This window comes from Arvicanthis niloticus, chromosome 29 (genome assembly GCF_011762505.2).
Source record: "Arvicanthis niloticus isolate mArvNil1 chromosome 29, mArvNil1.pat.X, whole genome shotgun sequence".
Lineage (NCBI taxonomy): Eukaryota > Metazoa > Chordata > Mammalia > Rodentia > Muridae > Arvicanthis > Arvicanthis niloticus.
The window spans coordinates 16,529,016-16,551,520 of NC_133437.1; the positions used below are offsets into that span (position 1 = coordinate 16,529,016).

A 22,505-nucleotide genomic window follows, 5' to 3' on the forward strand; every position below is an offset into this window, starting at 1 on the left:
TAAAGACCTCTGCTTTGAGCTGACCACACCTCACACTACATTTCAGTGGCCTTAAATCACTTTTAGATTTTTTTTTTCATGAACTGGCAAAAGTTCCCACAGTACTCCACCCATCCACATCCTTCCTGTACTGGGTCACTTAAAAATAACTAGACATGAAGCACTCTAAATTTCAGGAAATTATTTTAATATGAGAATCACTGGCCACCACAGTTGTAACGAGATGGAGAATCCAGAGTAGGGTTTGTTTTGCATGGTTTTAAAATTAAATCTGTATCTCTTACATACTAAACTTTTACTTCTTAGCTGTGACTTCTTACCCATCCAAAAAAAAAAAAAAAAAGTGCAGTGTGTGACTTAGTAGAAAATACTCTTTACCCAATGGCCCCAAATTATGCCACAAGAAAGTTTATTTTTATGCATTTACATGCCACAAAAATGTACCCTCATTTGAGATGGGAACTTTTCATGCAGCTGTTTCTCGAGTAGCTTAGTAGCTTGGTTAAGTAATCGTTCCATTGATTTGTAAATGTATTAGTTTATTATAGAAACTTACATACAGAAATAAGCATGAACAAAATAAAGGCAGCAAAAAGCTTCCCATTCAGAGATTCAATGTGGACAGTCAGAAGTAGTTTCTGTGGGAGTTTCTAAAAGCAGAAATTCATACATCTCTCCTTAAAGTACATATGTACAAATATCCATTTGCTGCCATTTATATTTTCACTATAATTAGATAAATATCTCATGTTTTAAGCAACCAAACTTTATCACTGGGCATTGTATTAGTTTGTTACTACAGACATCCAAGACAACTCGTATATGAAGGTAAAAGCTTATCTATCGTTTTAGCATTCCAGCCCAGGGTTGGGTGGAACGGTGCTGCTGTGCTCCTGGTAGTGCAGAGTAACAACGGTAGGGAACCTGTATGGCAGCCAAATCTGTTCCTACTGCAAGCCAGAGATCAAAACCAACAAAGGGGGAAGGGGAAGGGTGAGGAGGAGGAGGAGGAGGGGGAGGAGGAGGAGGGAGAAGGAGCAGGAGGAGGAGGGGGAGGAGGAGGAGCAGGAGGAGGAGGAGGGGGAGGAGGAGCAGGAGGAGGAGGAGCAGGAGGAGGAGGAGGGGGAGGAGGAGCAGGAGGAGGAGGAGCAGGAGGAGGAGGAGGGGGAGGAGGAGGAGGAGCAGGAGGAGGAGGAGGAAGAGAAAGAGGAGGAGGGGGAGGAGGAGGAGGAGAAAGGAGAAAGAAGAGGAGGAGGAGGAGGAGCAGGAGCAGGAGGAGGGGGAGGAGGAGGAGCAGGAGGAGGAGGAGGAAGAAGAGAAAGAGGAGGAGGGGGAGGAGGAGGAGGAGAAAGGAGGAGAAAGAAGAGGAGGAGGAGGGAGAGGAGGAGGAGGAGAAAGGAGGAGAAAGAAGAGGAGGAGGAAGAGGAGGAGCAGGAGGAGGAGGAGGAAGAAGAGAAAGAGGAGGAGGGGGAGGAGGAGGAGGAGAAAGGAGGAGAAAGAAGAGGAGGAGGAGGAGGGAGAGGAGGAGGAGGAGAAAGGAGGAGAAAGAAGAGGAGGAGGAGCAGGAGCAGGAGGAGGGGGGAGGAGGAGGAGCAGGAGGAGGAGGAGGAAGAAGAGAAAGAGGAGGAGGGGGAGGAGGAGGAGGAGAAAGGAGGAGAAAGAAGAGGAGGAGGAGGGAGAGGAGGAGGAGGAGAAAGGAGGAGAAAGAAGAGGAGGAGGAAGAGGAGGATCAGGAGGAGGAGGAGGAAGAAGAGAAAGAGGAGGAGGGGGAGGAGGAGGAGGAGAAAGGAGGAGAAAGAAGAGGAGGAGGGGGGGAGGAGGGAGAAGAGGAGGAGGAGGGGAGGAGGGAGAAGGGGAGGAGGAGGAGGGGGAGGAGGGAGAGGAGGAGGAGGAGAATTCCAGGATTCTACAGTTCCCCAAGGGCTCTATATCACCTCTTTAAGTCTCCATCACTTCCCTACAGCCACACCCTGTGGCCAAGCCTTTAAAATGTGGGTGGAATAGCAGACATTGAGGTTGTATCCAATGTTTGTTGACACCAGTACAATAGTGCATCCTCATTGGTACTTCCGGGTACACTCATCCCATTGTTCCCCTAGGACAGAATCCTAGAACTCAAGCTCCTAGCTAAATGGTGTATTAAAGTCATGGCTTTTCCATTACAGGAAATGTGTAGCTCATGAGTTATTTCCAACATGCCTAAGTGGAGAATGATAAAGGAATGTTTGAAATAAATCAGATCATTGTATGCAGCTCGGTGGCTTAGCACACGCTTACTACGTGTGAGACACTACGCACCCACATGTAAATAACATATAAGATAAATAACAAATACATTAATACTTGAGGAAAAAAACACAAAAGGAAGCATTATCATTGTTGAAAGGTAAATGTCAAATCAAACATGAAAGAAAGCATTATCATTACTTAAAGGTAAAGGTCTATCAAATTGTAGCTCATCCATCAACAAACAACAACTCCCAACTAAAAGGTGTTTAAGATTCCATGATGATTGATGAGATTAACACCCAAACTTATTTAGGAGGCTTCTTGGAGAAAAACTCAGTGGTCAATGGGCTAGACCTCTGCCTTATAGTTCGGTGCTGAACGAGAGAAATAGAATATATACCACATAGGCAAGCCACACATGTAATTCTAAATTTTCAGGTAATTATGGATAAAAAGAAGGGACAGTAAAATAAATTTTAATAGTGTATCTTATTTCCATTAATAATCTCCTACAACATGAAATCAAAATTGAAAACTGCTAAGATCTTACAAGATCTTATTTACATATGACCTTATTTATTTATTTCTTGAAGCAACCTTCACTGCAGCGTGCTTAAGTATATGTAGACACTTTTCATTTTGGAACAATCAAGTTTTCAGTGCAAAACCTCATAGGTGGCCACTGGGTACCACAAAGAGCAGGACAGTTAAAAGGCAGAAGTTGGCAGTTTTTTATGGAAAGAGGAAAATGATAAATACTCTAGGCTGTAGCTCTTAAAGAAAACTTGATGTAATGTAGGTAATTAAATGGAACTGTTTTTATTGGGTGGATGAGGTGGTGAGCTACTTTGCACCAGGGTAGTGAACAGCTTTGTACCCAGGTTCCCAACTGGAGACAGGCCTAGAATGGAGAGTGGCTATCTCAAGGGAAGACAGGACTTGTTCTCTGTTTTACAATGGATCTCAGTGTCTTGTCTCTTCACCTGGAAGCCCAAGTCATCACAACTTATAGAAGTGACCAGAACTTGTATCTCTGATGGAGAGACTGCACAACTCACCACCCTGCAGTTGCCACAGCAAAAGCCTCCACAGAGCTACTAAGAATGGAGCAACTCAAGGTCACTAGATAAGAGTGGGGTCCAGGGAACACGGAGAATGGAAGCACAGGGTCTGTGCCCTCTTGGTCCCTGCAGTTCTCCAGCACCTGCTCACCAAAGAGCAGATCCAGATCTGTGAATGTGCCACCAAGACAGGGACAGTTTAAAAAGACACATTAGCAGTCAAGGTTCCGAGGAATACTGCCGGTAAAGAAGCTCACTCATTCGTGTGTCCCAGCTGTCTTCCCTCCCCTGTATTGTGGGCAGTGGATAAATCTAACCAGTAGCAGCAAAGCACAGAGGTGGATAGATAGATGACATACTTGCAGAGGCATTTCTCCAAAACACTGCAAACTCTGTGGCACCTTGTTTGATATTAGAAAAAGCTCCTTCCACTAATCCTTATGAATAATACGGCCAAGCTCCACCCTACCCCCACCTCACCACTGATCTTACCCAAACATTAGTTTTCAATTTGAACTTGAATGTTCCCATGTAGGGTAAACTAAGCCTAGGCTCTTCTCCCTCCTGTGAATTGAACTTGGTTCCTCTATCAAGGATTACCTCAGTGACTCCTGGAACCCTCAGTGAATACAAAGCAGAAGTCCTAGAACATGGACAGCCTTTCCTAACACTCCTGGGTAATTAGGAGCCATTAGAGGGTGTGTCCCAATGGACCCTCTCATCTCCTCTGCCATCAGGGGCAATCAGACATCAGGGAGGAGACCTTGAAATTCTTGCATGATTCTCAATATAGTAGTGAGACTATATTGTAAATGCTCAAAACCAGCTAAGTGAAAAAACAAGAGAATCAGGGTCCAGATCTCATGACGGTAGGCCCAGTTTGTGAGACAGTAAACTTCCTTAAAGCTACCAGGGGTGAAAATACATAGTTAATCCTTCTAAGACAGACAAGCTCCATCAATACTTGTTGTCTTTTATCATTTTATGGCAAGAGCAACATCACTTTAGCACCCAACAAGAACTTGCACTATAGTGATACATAGAGAGATAGATGATAGACAGACAGATATAGATAGATAGATAGATAGATAGATAGATAGATGGTAGATAGATGATAAATAGATGTATATATAGTTAGTTAGTTAGCACTATCAATATAAATCATAGACAAAATTATATTTCCTTTCATAATACACTTTACTATTTACATTGTCTTTAAATAAAAATATAGTATCTTTTATTTTTCCATCAAAACTAGATAGACTCTTTGCCTTTAAAAGCCACTTTTTATATACAAAAGAAAATGTCTAGAATACCTTAGCCTTGCTTACTAAAGCACCACTGTGTACTTGGACACACATGTAAATGTAAGCGCATGTACACACAGCAGCCGCAATCAACATCCATGTTTTAAGGAAGCCTCTTTTCCTATGAGGGGACAGGTACACGTTCAGCTAAGAACACTATTCAGGATCCTAAGGATGGGTCCATGTGTGTCCCCTAAGCTATGAAGGAATGTAGGTGCTATAAATTCCAAAGCATACCATGATATTGTGCTTTGAGAATTCCAAAGTATTTTCACAGGACTATAAGGAGTCTATGTTTTAAGCAACATTCTCCTGGAAAATAGAATTCATGTTGTGCTGTCAATTAAGCAACAAAACGCCCAATATGATTAACAAAAAAACTAAGGAAGTCTAAATTCTAAAATGGAAGTTTTTCACTTCTCTACAGCAACTGTGAACGTAACTCATATTGGCTTATCTGGGCCACCGTAATGGGGTCAATATATACACAGTTTCAAAACTAAGGGGCTGTTAGATAAGCGTAGGAGAATTACAGGATGTCTAGAAAACAGGTTGCTGGGACTTTACTGTGAAGTCACTTGCCTGGACCATAAGGAGTTTGGAGATGGGCTCCCAGGGAGAATGGTGGGAAGCTGCAGGGAAAAAAAACCCACCTCTCTGCCAGAAAGGTTACCATGGAGAAAACATCGGGCACCTCCACTCCACACAAGACCCCCTGAACTATTTCCAGACAAAATAGTTTGTCTGAGCATCAACTTCATCAACTTCAGAAAACATCTTTATTCGAATTCACAGTGGTAAGTTTTAAAGTGGTATTCCTTAGAGTCCCGCCTGTGTGTGACTGAGGTAACTTCCACCATCACAGTCCACTCGGAAAGCTGTGATAAGGGACTGCAGAGGATCCCAGACCTGAATGGGAAGGTTCACGAGTACATGGACAAGGCAACTCTTATCCACAATAGAGGTGGAAATTTTTAGTCTTCTGGCCCAGGAAGCTTTCATTGTTCTGGTCTTGTAGAATCGCAAAGGTAACATAATCTAATTTAAGGACACAACCATCAAGTTTAACATTCCTTAACCACTATAGGAAAAATTTGAGAAAAGGAAAATGCACTCCCAAATGAGTAAGCATGGGCATAGTGTGAGAGCCAGCTGTAGCAGAGCCAGCCACCGAGCAACTCTGTTCCCAGAACAGCCAAGCGAAGGGATGGGGACAACTTCAGATAAAGGTGGGCTGGTAGGACTGTTTGTTGTGTTCCGTGCCAGCTTTTAGGATGAACATGGCAGCCCAAGCATTCCATTTCTTATTTCTTACACAGCCATGCCAGTCCCCATCTGTCGACTTATTTATGAAAAGGTCAAAGTTTATAGCCTACGTCACAACACAGGTATACATCTACTGTGCGTCCTGCCAAACCCGTAAATAGAAAAGTTATTGGAAAGCAAGTAAGTACCAATTAACTCTTGTCTAGAGCTGCATGTTTTTTCTAAGATGGTATAATGAAGTTCAGTCTAAGCTAGTAGAAATGTCTAGGCAAAGAATTACTAAAACAATAAATGTACACCGTGGTTATGACAGAATTCGAAATATTAAAATGTAGGCATCGTTAGCAATATAGTAACTTTGGGCCGTTCTATGTGTCCATCCAAATGGAATTCTTTGATAAGTCTTGGGCACTTTAGTTAATCTTAACAAACATCAACAAAATAAACAAGACCATTAGACATTTGGTCATATCTATTCCTGTATACTAACTTTTAAAAGAACTGTTTGGCGACGCTCATAGCTAACCACTGATCTCTGATCAAGGGTCCTCCAATGGAGAAGTTAGAGAGACGACTGAAGGAGCAGAAAGGGTTTGCGGCCCCATGAGGAGAGCAACAATGCCAACCAACCAGAGCTCCCCAAGGTCTAAACCACCAGCCTGGGAGCACATAGGGAGGGACCCATGACTCCATCTGTACATGAACGGGAGGATGGCCTTGTCGGGCATTGGTGGGAGAGGAGATTTTTGGTCCCATGAAGAATGAACACTGAGTGGGGGGAGGGATTTGAGGGTGGGGAGGTGGGAGTTGGGGGGTAGGTGGGGGCACAGTCTCATAGCAGCATGAGGAGTGGGGATGGGATAGGAGGTCCCTGGGTGGTGGTGGGGGAATGGGGATAAGGGGATAAAATCTGAAATGTAAATATATCCAATAAAAATAAATTAAAAAAAAGAAAAGAACTGGTTGCCAGAAACTACCTTGATTAGGCTGTAGGGATGGGAACCTGCTTAAGCTCAAGTAAAGCTGTGAGTTTGGTCCCCAGCACCACCAAACAAAACAAAAATTACCAAGGAATTCAAGGAATATGAATATTAAATAACAGAGACTTTAAGGTAAAGACATTAGAGAAGCTGCCCCATGAGGACAGTTAAAGGGAAAATTAGCTGTGGCCACTTCTCAGCAAAGGGACACAGCCTCACTGCACAGTTCGGGTTTCATCCCCAGAACCACAAAATGAACGGCAGACTCTCCCTTCTCAATCGATCCTTTCTTCATTGTTTACATGTCTGGACCAACCCTGCCATATCTCACAAATGCCCTCCTGACGCTCCTCGAAGTACTGTTTATAATGGAAGGACAAAACATTATGGAAGTAGTATGAAAGCAAACTAAACACCCATCTATGGGTGCGTGCTTATTATACATCTGCATGGTAGAAATTATACTGTAATGTCATCACAAACTCTACAAGAAAGTTACTGTATGCTCAAAACACAATGTTCAGGAAAAAATAGGATGCAATTTCTGCAGAAAATACAATCCCAGTTATGACCCCTTTGCAAATTTCTATTAATTATGTACACATGCAGGAAAAACACCTGTCAGGGAACATCTCAGAGACCTCAATACAGAGTTTTCTCCAAAGGATGAAATTTCCGGAGAATTAACTTATCTTCCCTCATTACATTCTGTGACTTTTCATTTTTTTTTTTTCAAAATAAATGCTGCTTTATAAATAAAAAACTGATTTTTCAAATGCTACATCAAAGTTTGTAGCCTACAACACAACACAGTCATATGTCTACTGTGTGTCCTGCCAAACACATAAGTAGAAAAGTTTCTTGAAAACAAATGAATGTCAATTAACTCTTGTCTAGAGCTTCAAGTTTGTTTCTAAGACGGCACAATGAAGTGGCAGTATCCCACCCCAAACAGAAGAAAAGAGCAGAAGTCATTGCAGCTGCGCAGTATTTTCCCTTTCCGTATATAGTGTTGACATTCTCAGTAAAAACAAATCCTACTTTTAAAGCACAAACATCAATTTAGCCATTTGTTTTTTTAAAAAGGTAAGTTTTACTTTAATACACAAAATATGTTCACCACAGTAGCAAGATCAGCTTATGCTACATGGTAAGACCCTGTCTCATAGATAGATAGGGAGGGAGGGACGGAGGGAGGGACGGAGGGAGGGAGAGAGGGAGGGAGGGAGGAAGGGAAGGAGGGAGGGAAGGAGGGAGGTAGATACCTACATGCATACATATATACATGATAGATAGATAGATAGATAGATAGATAGATAGATAGATAGAGAAAGATAGATGATAGATATATGGATTGATCATAGACACAAATATACATACATACAAACATACATGATAGATGATGGATAGATAGATAGATAGATAGATAGATGATAAATACATATATACATAGATGATGATAAATAGATACATAGATAAATAGATAGATAGATAGATAGATAGATAGATAGATACATACATACATACATACATACATACATACATACACACATATGATAGATAGATAGATAGATAGATAGATAGATAGATAGATAGACAGAGAGAGAGAGAGAGATAGATAGATAGATAGATAGATAGATAGATAGATAGAGAAAGATAGATGATAGATATATGGATTGATCATAGACACAAATATACATACATACAAACATACATGATAGATGATGGATAGATAGATAGATAGATAGATAGATAGATAGATGATAAATACATATATACATAGATGATGATAAATAGATACATAGATAAATAGATAGATAGATAGAGAGATAGATAGATACATACATACATACATACACACATATGATAGATAGATAGATAGATAGATAGATAGATAGATAGATAGATAGACAGAGAGAGAGAGAGAGATAGATAGATAGATAGATAGATAGATAGATAGATAGATAAAGATAGATGATAGATATATGGATTGATCATAGACACAAATATACATACATACAAACATACATGATAGATGATGGATAGATAGATAGATAGATAGATAGATAGATAGATAGATGATAAATACATATATACATAGATGATGATAAATAGATACATAGATAAATAGATAGATAGAGAGATAGATAGATACATACATACATACATACACACATATGATAGATAGATAGATAGATAGATAGATAGATAGATAGATAGATAGATAGATAGATAGATAGATAGATAGACAGAGAGAGAGAGAGAGAGATAGATAGATAGATAGATAGATAGATAGATAGATAGATAGATAGATAGTTAGTTAGTTAGAAAATCTTCCATTCAGAACCTTCTGAGATGACAGAGCTGACTTCTGCATCTTTAGTCACAAGCATCACACAGTGCTGGGCAAACCCCATGATGTAGGCTTGAGCTGCAAGTTGAGACTGTGGATCCTTCAGAGGCTGGCACCCAGTCCATATTCCCTCAGTGCCCCAGTTCTCGGGGACTTGTCCTGGCACAGACATTGTAGAGGTCCGTAAAGTAGCTTACGGCTAAAAAGATGACCACAGAGAGCTTTGCTTAATTGATGTGCTTTGAGGAATCTAGGGCAGAAACAGCAGCCTATACAATGGGTTTAATGAAAGGGTCCAGATCAGACAAAGGAATGTTCCACTCTAGCTGCAAAGAGCCTTGTCCAGACCAGAAAAAATAAGACTGGACACAAAAATGTTTCCCTCATCATCATAGATTTCTGAAGCTCAGCAAATGCTGGCAGAAGCCTGGGCCCTAGAAACGCAGCTTGACATTAGTAAACAGTTGTCCTGGGAGAGTGACTAAACTGCTCTCTTAAGTTCACACAACATCTTCACCTGCAAAGGAAACAGAACAGGGTCATCTCCAGGCTGTGAAGACTCAAGGTGGTAGTGTTAATGAAGTGCTTGGATCACTGTTAATCCAAATTAGCCTGAAGTTAACAGTAGTTGGCCTGGGGGAGCAGCTCAGGGGACAAAGCACTCGCTATGCAACCGTGAGCCCTGAGCTCAGGTCCTCAGCACTCAGGTAAGACCTGGGCTCCTGCCATCCCAGCAGCAGAGGGGCAAAGACAGGTGGATCTCTAGAGCCAATGGGCAGCCATGCTAGCCATATTGTCCAGCTCCAGGTTCAGTGAGAGTTCTTGTCTCAAAGAACAAGGTGGAAAGATGTTGCGGTAAATCTCTTGCCCATGGGGAGTCCATAGAATAAAGACACAAGTCAATAAATATCAAATGAATGCTGCATGCTTAGATCGGGCAGATTTACCATTAAACTACACTATTCCCCGGCTAAAAGAGCTCTTAACAACTTGCAGTTTCCTAGGTCAAGGTCTTCTTCATCTTCTCTCTCTCCACCAACTGCCCTCTGCTTCCACCAACTGCTAACCCCTCCCATTCCAACGGCTCTCCTCCTCTTATCTCCTTTCCCTGCCTCTGGCTCCTCCCACTCCTCTTCCACTGCCCAGTCACTGGCTGTAGCCTTTATTTAACAAATTTCATTGGACAGAAGGTTTACAAGATTCACTCCTTTGCAGCCCCTCCCAGGAGTGGAATTACCATGACAACAAGAGGCTAGGGCTATCCACCACATTTCCCCCTTTTCATCCAATAAAAATTTTTTTTTCACATATTAATTGAACTCTAATTATATTACCATGTTGTGATTGTTAAAGAACAAGATAAACCTAATACCCAGTCCATCATTTTTGGTAACTAAATAGAACCTTGCCATCTCTCTCAATAAAATAAAAAAAAAAAAAAAAAAAACTTAGTTCTGAACCTGGCTTATGTCCTGTCTTCAGAATGAATAGCATCTGAAAACCATCCTCTCAAAGTAAATAGCCTGGGTTGGCTGTGAGATTATAAATCTTCAACCCCATCAGAAATCCAGGATGACTAGTTAATTAAAGATATGGGAAGCACAGAAAGACATCCAGATATAAGAAACCTTTAAAACAGAAAATCGTCAATTCCTTATGTGAGGAATAGATAAGGATCATGCCATGGACTTTCAAAGTATTTCAAATATGTACCTTATGTCCCATGAAAATTATAAAGGTAAATACATATAAAAGAAAATATTAGAACTGCAGATTGATAATGATGTTTTATTTTGATTTCTTATTATAATTATCACCTATTAATTATAAATTATATATAGTATATATATGTGTAAATATATACTTAGAATTATTGAACTGAGAGTAATAAACAGGTTGTTTTGAGAAAAAGAGAAAGAAGGTAAGTTCTCCACTCTTCTCCAAGGAGTTTCACTTGTATGGACCACTGTAAACTGATGGCTTGTAAGAGCCAGAGGTGCTGAATAACTTCAAGGAAACAGTGCCTTCCAGACACAGCAGGAATTATGCCCCTGTGAGCACACAGAGACTGTGGCAGCATGCACTGAACCTACATAGGCTCAAACCACAGTAAACCACAGCACTGAGAAGGGGAGGTGGACACAAACTCGCCTCTAACTCTTTGTAATCAATACCTGCTGAGAATGAAGAAACGAGTTTTCTCTAATGGCGTGACACTAGGTACATCGATCAAATTCCAGGGCAGGCCCCATACCTAGGAGTGGTGACTAACACAAAAACAGACAGGGTTTTATGTCATTTTGTTTGTTTGGTTGGTTGGTGTTTGTTGTTTTATTGGGGTTCTGTTTGTTTTGACTTAGGTTTCTGTCATGGGAAATGGGGTTGAAAGAGAGAAAGAACATAACATTAGGTAGGTAGAGAGGTGGGAGATGTAGGAGGGGTTGGGGGAGGGGAAGAAGGGGATGTGATCAAAAATATACTATATAAAAATTTTTAAACAGTATTTTAAAAAAAGAAAAAAATGATTGCTAAGTAATATGGGCCAAGTAGTTTATTACAGACAACCCTCCCCCTCCCACACACCAACAATTGCAAGTCAAAAACAATACAAATGAAGATGTGTTTGCAACTATCTCTGAGCTCCCAAGACTCATAAGAAACAGATGCCCCAGAGCAGGGACACAGTGAGTCTGGGGTTTGGGAAGTTTCTCTCCTCCTGGCATTTTCCAATATACAAATACAAAGAGCCAAGAGGTTGAGAAGCCAAGCAGAAAGCATCAGCTATAACACAGACTGGGGACCAACACTGTGGCAATCTCTGGGGAGGGGACAAAAGGGGACAAAAGAGACTAAGGAGGAAGAGTTGTGTAAACGTCCTAGGCTTCTGGGTAGGAAGCTAGACTTCAGAAACCGGAACAAATTGGCAGGAAAGCTCTTGCAAAGCCTGAAGCCTGACCAACCAGCTCAGTCCCAGAAGGAATTAATGAAATGCCCTGACATTAATGCCTGCAAGAAAGCGAAAGTATTTTCCCTCTCAAGGGAAATAGCATTACTGGGGGCCTTGAGTTGCTTCTGGTTTTCATACACGATATCCAGCACTATGCCAATCAAAATCACCAGGCATATAGGCGGCTAGTCGTTTACCACTGAACCTTGTTAAGATGGACCCATGGAGACCCTGTGCTTCTCTGAGCTGCAATTGATATTTTAGGAGGACCACACAAAGGCTCAAGTAAGAGGGTGGGAGGCACCAAGCCTTGCCTGTCAGGTGGAAAGTGTTTATTCAAGGATGTACCTGTCTGGGCCCATGCAACTTTACATCTTAAGCCACAAGCTGAGCGTGGTAATAATCCCAGCTACTGGGAGGCTGAGGCCAGGCAATCACAAGGCCAAAGCCAGCCTGTGCAATGTAGCAAGGCCCAGCCTCAAAAGACAAAACAAGAACAGGAATAAGTGTCCTGTAGAGACTTTAATTTCTCACTCTACTATTCAGAGCAAAACCACTAACTTGCACAGCAAGGTGCAGGACACAGAGCTTGGCTTCCCAAATGCCTGGACCTAGTCTAGGTAGCCTGAGACCAGTGGCGCCTACTGGACTGCTGTGTAGCTTGTCCATGACCAACGTGGCCATTGTTACTCCAGGCTAGGGGTGAAACTCGAGTGTTTCAGAGTATGCCAGTGGCACCACTGTCCAGTTGTCCGTGTGCAAACCAAACTGGCATGCCATACAGATTCCTTCTTGGGGATATAAACCTGGAAGGAAATCATGCTGCTAACTGAACTGCCCAGATGATGGGCATAGATAGCCCAGTAAGGACTGGTTCTTCAAAGAGGCCAATTGGCCCAAACTGCAAATCAAGTCTCCCCATTTCTGACTCCAAAGCTAGTGACTTCCTACAGACACTCACTTAATTTGTTTCACAATGGGAGGGGTCACATCATGGGAAGTATTGACCCTCCCCTGCTTGTGACAGGTGGGTGACATCAAGTCTTTAAATGCCTCTTGGGACACACGGTGTTCTCAGCACCATCACGAGGTCATCGGGTCATGGGTCATTGGGTCATTGGGTCACTGGGCCATTCGGTCAGCTGTTTTCAATTGTACAGGGTAGCCCTTGAACTAAGCTGTGCACTGCCTGGCAACAATCTGGTTAGCATTTACCCTCATCTCTTCATCCATTCATTTTGGGAAAGTACCTTGATCACCGGAGTTGGTGCAGGAAGGCATTGTCTTCCTTGGCCACTTTCTAGGTTTGCAATCAAAACAAGACAGGTGAAGATGACAGAAAGCATGGCCTAGCCTCCTCCCACACTGTCAGGCTCCTGCTTCTCCTCTCTCCAGCAGCACCAGCCTGGTTGGCAGCATAGGGAAAGGGTCCTCTGAGCATGAAACTGAATTCTGGCCCTATTTTATAAAGTTCTCTTGTGCACCCCATGTGGGCCCCTTCCCCTTGAAAGGTAGGCATTAGAAGGGGATGGCTTAGAAAAGGGTAAAGTTGGAGCTGGTAGATGAACTTCCCAGTTTCATGTAAGTGGAGAAAGAGCTGGACTCAGCTCCCAGGAGTGCAACATCTTACACCTCAGGAGGGAACGCGTTAGAATTGTCTCATTTTTCAGATTCACCCTTAGGCTCTTCCTACAAACGCAAAACACCCTATTGTGTAACTTCCAATGCACACTTCCACTTAACTGAGTGTCGTAACTTCAGAGAGTTGCCTGACGTCTTTGGCCACAGTTTGACAAAACACAACATCAGTGGAAGGCCACAGCTCCTGAAGCTTCTAATCGATGTCAATCAAGATACTGGCTTATCATTATATTTAGATCAGGGACAGACAAAATGCCACTAAAAAAACAATACTTGGAACTTGGACTGCATTGATATTTCTAACTTCCATTCACCTAGCGATACCATTGAGGGAATAGAAAGTCAAGATATAATAAAAGAAAGTGTTTGCAATACACATAGCTGACAATGAATTCATCTCTTCATAGATATTAAGATAAATAGCATGTATTTCTGGTAGTCAACCTTCTCATGTTTAAAAAATGGCAGATTATATAGCTTAACATGATACTTAGACGTCTACAAATCAATTCAATAAAAACTGGGCAGACAGTAAGTATCCAGGGGGTTCTCAGCTTTGTTGTACTTTGTTTTTAGACAGTTCCTCTCTATGTAGCTCAAGCTGGACTCAAACATGTGACAATCCGGCCTCAGTGTGTTGAGATTACAGACATGAGCCACGGTGCCAGCTTTAACCTTATTATTTATTGGGTAAATTTACCCAAAAATGAAACAATAGTGTGTTTACCACTAGACACGCTGATACCAGGGGCCTGATACCAAAGGCCACAAGAATGTATATAAACCAGATATATAGTGATAGAAACAGCTAGATGGAGCAGTAATATTGAAGCTAAACATTCATATGCTTTAGAAGCCAGAACTTCCATTCCTGTGTATATCTACCCAACAGAAATGTGCTCGGGTGTGTATGTGCTTCAGAAACCTGCATATGAATCTCATAGCACTGCTTACGGTAGCTCCAACCTGGGAGCATCCCCAGTGCCCATCAACCGTAGGGTGGATTAAAAAGCTACCACACACACACCCAGTGGAGTGAAAAAGAGAAAGGATTGATGCATCCAGAAACATCTCAAATAAGATGTGTCGAGAAAGAAGCCAACATGGAGCACTGCAGCGCGAGCAAGCAACAGCCGTCAACAGTGTGAGCAGGAAGGATGCTGGTTTCCATGGGAGGGCAATGAGGATGAGCCGGCTCGAGGTTGGTTTCTGGAGGGCTGATCTTGTCAGTCACTGGATCTGAGCTGAATCACAAAAATTCCCCTAATTTTATGAAAATTCAAACAGTGACTCACTCGGGGTTATTTTCTGTGTCAGTTACATTTTGAAATCTAGGTTTGTTTTAAGTTTATTATTTAAAGAACATGTAAATAATTTTTAAAGTTTTAGAAAGTATGAATAATTATGAACAGGAACCTGTGCAATTCAGGCAGTAGGAGAAGAGAAAGCAGATCACATTATTATATAATGATCTTACTGACACAATGAGTCTGTAAAGCCGCTACTGAAGGAAGACTGCGGCCTCTCATGATACATAGTATCAGCATTTGGGAGAGAGTATTAATTAACTTGATTAATGCACCATACACTTCAATAACGATGTACATCACACCCACTAAACTTTCTATGACACTCCCTGGATCATAGACTTGCTGTTTTGCAATTAACTCATGGATTGGTGAGAAACTTGTGACTTTTTTCTCAAAAGCAAAATATGAAGTGAAGCAATCAGATTCTCTCTCTCTCAAAAAAAAAAAAAAAAAAAAAAAAGAATCAAAGCTTGAATACTAAAGCAAATGAGAGATGCTTTGATGAGAAATTCACGCGTTGTGAAAAAGGCTGGACATCTGGGCATGGTCCAGTACACCTGTTATCCCAGCACTTGGAAGCCTAAGGCAGAGGGGTTTCTTGGAATCCAAGAACATAGTAAGTTTCAGGCCAGCCTGAGCTATAATACGAGAGCTTATATTATAAAATGAAAATAACGAGTTGGTAAAACTATGAACATGGTAGAAGTTAGAGACTCATGGGCCACAGGAACACAAGTAGTTCATGGCAACACAACATTGTAAAGCAGCCAGCTAAAACACTATGCAAAGAATAGTTAGGTCCTAACACAGGCAGAGAGATACTGTCTTGTGTGGCCTTATGGTATTTGCACAGTTGCTGGCACTCATATGTGACCATGATTTAAGACTACGTGAGTTCACATTTCTCCCTTGCAATCAAAACGGCATAAAGCAGCCATCCATGTGAGACCCTATTAACCCTAGGACAGAACGGCAGTACCCACAAAGCAAACTACACACTTGATTAATGGGGTCTTAACAGCTGCCTTAAAATAGTGTCAACTGTTGGGGTGATGGTTTTGAAAATGGAGAAAACACTGGCTGACCTTGGTTTTGCAAAACCACAAAGAATTGAGTGTGGGGACACATTGGTAACAAGAGAGAATAAAATACTCATGCTTGATTCTAAGTAAGATGGCCATAAAAGTACAAGGACTGATGAATGCGCCTCGACAGAGGAAGGTCCTCTGATAAAAGAGCAGTTGGTAATTTAAATGTTCCTTTGTATAGGGTCCAATCATGCTCATCCCTGTATGCCATGATCATGCGTGGGTAAATGACTGAGTAAAAACCTTCTATTCCTCCAGGGATGGCAGGTTGCAGTTCATCTGAAAGCGATGTCCCATCATTTTTATATCCCCCATCATAATAATATACCTATCACATTGTAGAATGAACTACAAGCTATTTCCAAGACAGGTCTTTCCAGAACTATGTCTACTGTGGTTTCCAGTGTCAACCAACAGCTAAACCAAAGAGGCAACACTTTTCTATGCACAAGTAAAATAATACGAAGTCTGAGGCTGGCTTTAAAATAAGATTCCCCTGCCCACCTTCTAACATACAGAGAGAGAGGAGGAGGAGGAGGAGGAGGAGGAGGAGGAGGAGGAGGAGGAGGAGGAGGAGGAGGAGGAGGAAGAGATAGGGAAACATACACCAAAAAAAAGTAATGAACATTGGAGATTGCTTAAGCTAAATGATGGCAGTTCATGAACTCTTGTATTCCGTGTGTATTTTAATTTTTTTTTAAATAAAAGAACCTCTCCCAAATGATTCTAGTAATAAATACAAAACAGAAATTAAAAGGTAGAAGGCCAGGATCGAGACTGCAGCTGACCAACATGCCTACTTGCCGTGCTTGGCTCTGTGTTAAGAGCTTGGGTGGACTTAACTACCCATGAAGTCTATGACGGGGTAAGCATGAACCCCCTTTTCTAGGCACTTTCTCAGCCCATCTTGGCATCACTAAGCTTAGAGCAATGTCTCAAGATCACAGGTGTTATAAGTAACAGAGGCAAGACCTAAATCTATACGTTTTACCCTTAAAGCGAGCCACACCCAATTCCTCCACCTCTCCGGGTAACACTCTTACTGACATTCTTACACGTCTTTTAAAATCTATGAAAGTGCCCTTCAACTCCTGTTCATTGCTAACGTAGTCTCATCTGACTTATGAACTGAGTTATAACACCATAAACTGACCCTTAGATCAAGCTACCACCTTCTAGCTCGCACACGACTGGCTCTGCAGCCTTTACATAGCTGCTCTGATAGGGTTGGGGAGGCTAGTCCTCTTGTTTACATTAGTCACATAAATGGCATGGTCTCAGATACAGTTCCGGAAATGAATCATATGTTATCTAAATTAATCACCCTAAATAAAATAGAGGAACCCAGTAGCCATGCAAAATGCCAATACCCAGAGTCCCGCCCTCCATTCTGATCCTCATAGTCTTCAAAATGCCTTTGTGTAAGCCTGGCCCACACTTGGAAGTAAAAGAATGGCCTCAAGCTACACACATTCATTTTTAAAGATAGCTTGACTTGCATCATTTCGTCTGTATCTCCTCAAGTCTTCCAGAAGTCCACTTCTTGTCCACCTGCTTGGATGTTGTAAAACTGTTCTCCATAGACCTGACTTCTCGTCCACCTGCTTGGATGTTGTAAAACTGTTCTCCGTAGACCTGACTTCTCATCCACCTGCTTGGATGTTGTACAACTGTTCTCCGTAGACCTCTCCAACTGTGGCACCAGGTCTTCCATCAGGGCTCAAGAAGAAACAAGTTGCACAGATACAGATCAACTCAAATGTGATCATTTCTTTTCTGCCTTTTCCCTAAAAGTATATTTGAAGCATTTTGTAGCCAATGTGAGGTGGTATAAGGGAAATGGTTTGAGTCTTTATTTCTCATTGGCTCATGTGTTTTCTGGTAAAAAGGAAAATCATATGACCATGTTACCTGAATCTTTGACCCACCTGTGACATTGATATTCTCTGCAGAAACAGAGAAAGAATATACGGCCTTGTTCCTAAACAGGCAGGCAATCTCATTTTAATTCCTTGAGGATTGAGCTAAAATTTAGAAGTTACACCAGTGAAAAATATAACAACAAATCTGAAAGAACACCATGTTTAATCAAGAGTCAAGTGTTCTAACAGGCAAGCATTTCCCACAGTGCCAGGTTCGTACTTAACACCATCTCGGCTTTCATTTAAATACTGGCCGTGATTTTACTACAGCATCGTATATCACATCAAGACAGGGCTACAGTCTGAGAAATGAATGCTTTCTGTCACTGTGTGAACACTGCCAAGTGTGCTCACTGGAACTGAGATAGGGTGGCCCACAACACACCAAGGCTAAGGACATCACTGTGCCACAGAGTCAGTCCACTGCTGGTGGAAAGGTCATTTTGCAGTGCATTGCTGTCTATAGGCTTCAGCTTAGGTGAACCAGTTTCAGAGCAGAATTTCTTTTGTGATTTCCACTCACCACACAGCTGCAGTCCTAGGAAATAAAGCTTCCCATACTCAGGCAGAGGAAACCTATTGCTCACATATTTTTAACTTATTGAGACAGAGGCTCACTCTATAATTAAGGCTGAATTTGAGCTCACAGCAATCCTCCTGCCTTAGTCTCCCAAATGCTGAAATTATAAGCTGGCTTTATAATCACATCTTGTAGTGTCACTGGTACAAAGGAAAATATGTAAACTCCCAATATATAAATGTATTACAAAGAGTTAATATTCAACAGTCAAAGGAAACAGACTTAATAAACATGTATAAATCCCTTTAAAGGAGCAATAGACAGAAAAGCACAAAGCCATTTTAAAATTACAAAAATTAGGATTCAAGACTTGAATTAAATACACCTTGGCAATCTGATTTATCTCATCCCAAAATGACTGTTAACAACTAACTTTTTTTTTCTATTCTATACTATTTAAATTATATTTTCTACATCAACTTAAAAATAGAGTTTGCAATAGACAGACAATATAACTGTTTTTAACTTCATGTCTTGGAGCCAAATGTACAGAGAAAGCAATATCACACTGCAAATGTCTTCCATCTTTTTAGGTATCACTTGTCACTGACTAAAACCCACAGACCAAGGCAGCTCACAGGACAAAACATTTTTACATACGGCTAACACCCCAAACATGACTTTTCCTGTGTTGTATTCTCAACACGAATTACAATAATCTAAATACTAAAGTAGCCAGGATTCAATAACTAATTTTTGCTATTTAATTTTTTTTCTTTTACTTAATTTTAATGGAAAAATATTTACTAAGTTCAAGTAAGAAATAGTTATGAACATTTTTATAAGATTCAGAAAATATCTTTATTTGTATTCAGTAAGCATAGATGAGAAGGAAAGTGTGGAATTGGTTATTATACCTCCGTTCAAGATCATGAACCAAAATGGAAATTCCCCCCTCAGGGCCTCTGCCTTCTACAAAGATTTCTGAATGTGAACGTGCATGCAGTTCTACCTAAAATGTTGAAAACTCCCTGCCTTGGGGGTCAAGTTAAGAAGCTTCAAATGTCCGTCTGTCTAGTAACGAGGTGACAGAGAACTCACAGAACCTGTAGTCCCTTTCACATTAACTCAGCACAAATATAAGAAGCATGTATAAATTTTTCATGCCTCTAGAGCCAAGGATACCCACCCCCCGCCAGCCCCCCACCAAGCAAGCGAAAGTAGGCTGAATGCAACAGCAGATGAAAAAGAAAGACAGTCCTGTTGCTAAACATCTTTCTTGCTTCAGGCAAGACACATAAGGCTACACAAGTGGACCAGACCAACTGGGCTGTGTACTAAGTGCAAACACTTAAAAAGATCTCTCCAGTGAAGTGGAGGAATGTCACGTGAAATTGGTTGTTCGGAGGTAAACCTCTCTTTCGTTTGAGCACGTGATGGTCTGAAGGTACGCATCTCAAGACTCAGTGACAACCGTTTGACCAGTCATTAAACAAGAATAAACAAAACAGGGATTCATACATTACATCCCCAATGCCTATCTCATCCAGGGTTGTTTTTAATCTGAGCTCAGTGGATTTAAGTAACAAAGCCCTCTTCAGCATGCTTAGTCACCATATCTGGACTTGGCCTTTACTTCTGTAGAAGCCTGAGCTACAACAGGTAAAAAATGAAAGTCATTAAGAACAGTGAAGAGGAAGTGTCTGTCTCAGAGCTGGCGAGAGCCAGATGAGTCTGATGAGACGGTAGAGAATTACATCTCGAGTCAGAGCAGAACACGCCGAACCTGAGTGCTAAAGAGGAAAGGTTTCCCTTACCCTGAGTGGGGTTAACTTGGAAAGAAATATACCCAGATACATATTTGAAAACAGGAACATTCTTTTGGAGGCAATGAATCACTTTAAGCATTCTTTTTAAATTCACTTGATTATATCATCATTATTGTTCTAAAGAAATAGCCACTGTGGAAATGCTGATAAGACAGACTAATAATTTCCCCCCCAAATCCTGGAACACCATGAGATCAATGGAGCAGCACAAACGGTCCAACAAGTTGGGCATATTTGATAAGTGAGCCTATTGATGAAAATAAAAAAAAAAAACTTCAGGGTCTCTGTTCTGGTCCATTTTCTGAATTTTTCTTTAACTTTTGCCCATACACTTAATTTGATATATTATTTAGGTAAATCACACCAGTTGGTATTTCTTCTTATAGTCTAGCTATAAAATATATATAACTAGAAATTTAAAGTGATTTGAGAAAGAAACAGAACTCGAGAACAGTTAGAAGTGGTTCATAGAAAGAATTGAGTCGTTGTAACATCCAAAGATGCAGAATTGAGTCGTTGTAACATCCAAAGATGCGGGATTTTACCTCTGCAGACTGGTAACACCTCGGGCTCAGTGGATGATATTCCTTATAGGTTTGTGTGGCTGCTGACCTGATTTCTTGGAGTGCCCATCTCAATCATCTCTGTCCTTAGCTTTTCAGATGCAGTGTTTATTTGCACTTCACATCCTCTACGTAGCAACAATGTTGCAGGTTTGGGTTTGTTTTTGTTTTTGTTTTTGTTTTTTTGTTTTTTTGTTTTTTTGTTTTTTTGTTTTTTTGTTTTTTTGTTTTTTTGGGTTTTTTTATAGCCTTAAAAGCAGATGATCACAGCACTGGAAAGTGACACAGTTAACTGAAGGGAGGCCAAGAGCATGCAACATAGACTTAGGATGGAGAGCTTCTCCTTTCCTACCTCCATAGTGTCTCTTAATCCTTCAGTCGCCTCTAGGTAGCAGTGTTCAAGAAAAGCGTTATTCAGCTAGGCTAACCCATGTCAACAAAGCATTTCTAACATACAGGAAAATTTAAAAATTCTCCAAGCCCAACTTCAAATCCTTTCTGGAATGTTTACATCTCAGTTTTATTTACAAACCCCAAAGGTCCCAATTCCCAACCTCCCAAATATGCATGAGATGACAGGCACCTAGAATCCCTAGAATCCTGACTATTCAAAGAATTCAAGTCTCTATTAGAGTCTGTCTTAAAGAAAACTGTCCTGGAGATGCGAGTCCTGCCCTTTTCCCAGATGATCAACAATGCTTTGCAAATAACATTGACAAGTTCAGCAGCCACAAAAGCTCTAACTGCTCTTGAAACTCAGTTCCAGAGTAACCAAAACGTGATTATTTGTGAACCCCAGGATACATGCAAAGGAAACAAAGAATTTAGAATTGAGTCACGGGTATGTATTCAAACTATTTTAAAGGACCCTGTTTTATTTTACACATAATGGGACGTAAAACCCCATGGAGATGGGTCTCACAGGTCTTCTAACACTTACTATTCAAGAACACATACATACATACATACATACATACATACATACATACATACACACACTTTCAAAAATATGTTTCCTTAAAACTTTTTTTAGAATCTAGTCTGCACGGCTTGAATTTTCTGCATTTCTAATGCCTGTATCTGCCAGCTTAGAAACTAGTTTTCCAAATGACTGAGAGCATCTTCAAAAGCCAAAGGGCATCTTTTAAATTTTGAATGCCTAACTCTTCTGATGTGTTTAAACCCTTATCATTTACCAAAGTTAGTGATTTACAGAGGAAAAACCAAAAGGAATCTTGTGCCTGGTGTGGTTTCAGTTCCTCTGAGTTCTAAGCTTTGTTTTAAGAGGCAGAAAAATTATGTGGCCATGCTAACCACCACTGTATCTGCAGCAGCCTCAGAGGTCTACAGTACATGCAGTCTGGTCAGATTTGCACGGAAAATTCAGCCTAGAAACATTTTTTTTTTTTTTCTGGAACAGCAAAGGCAACCAGTTCCCCCACCCCACCCCCACACACCTCACTCCTCCAGTGTCTGGAATATAGAGGCA

General features: G+C 41.1%; 1 protein-coding gene across 3 annotated transcripts in view; it reads right to left on the reverse strand.

Moving 5' to 3' along the window:
• Rasgrf2 (Ras protein specific guanine nucleotide releasing factor 2) overlaps window positions 1-22,505 on the reverse strand; it is a 222,777-nt gene that overhangs the window by 198,793 nt on the left and 1,479 nt on the right. The gene's annotated exons all lie outside the window — the stretch shown is intronic.